The sequence below is a fragment of the Arachis ipaensis genome, chromosome B03 (assembly GCF_000816755.2).
Source record: "Arachis ipaensis cultivar K30076 chromosome B03, Araip1.1, whole genome shotgun sequence".
Classification (NCBI taxonomy): Eukaryota; Viridiplantae; Streptophyta; class Magnoliopsida; order Fabales; family Fabaceae; genus Arachis; species Arachis ipaensis.
Window position 1 is genome coordinate 35,970,005 of NC_029787.2, and position 273 is coordinate 35,970,277.

Genomic DNA, 273 nt, shown 5'->3' on the forward strand with positions numbered 1-273 from the left:
CTGAAATGGGTTGGCTGTAGACTCAAAGAGGGACGTGTGGTACTGTTGTTGCCAGACACATAGACATAAACTGAGGTGAAATAGGTGTGCCAGGAATCTGTTAGATTGATGGGATCTGTTTATGCGTTCTACATGGAGCGGCATAATTAATATGGATTAATATGTTGTTAATTATGCATAAAATTGGGTTGGTCAGTTTTTGGGGTTGGGCTTTTTTATTTGTTTTAGATGTGGGTTAAATATGTGTATGGTTGAACCAAGCAATCCTGGCAT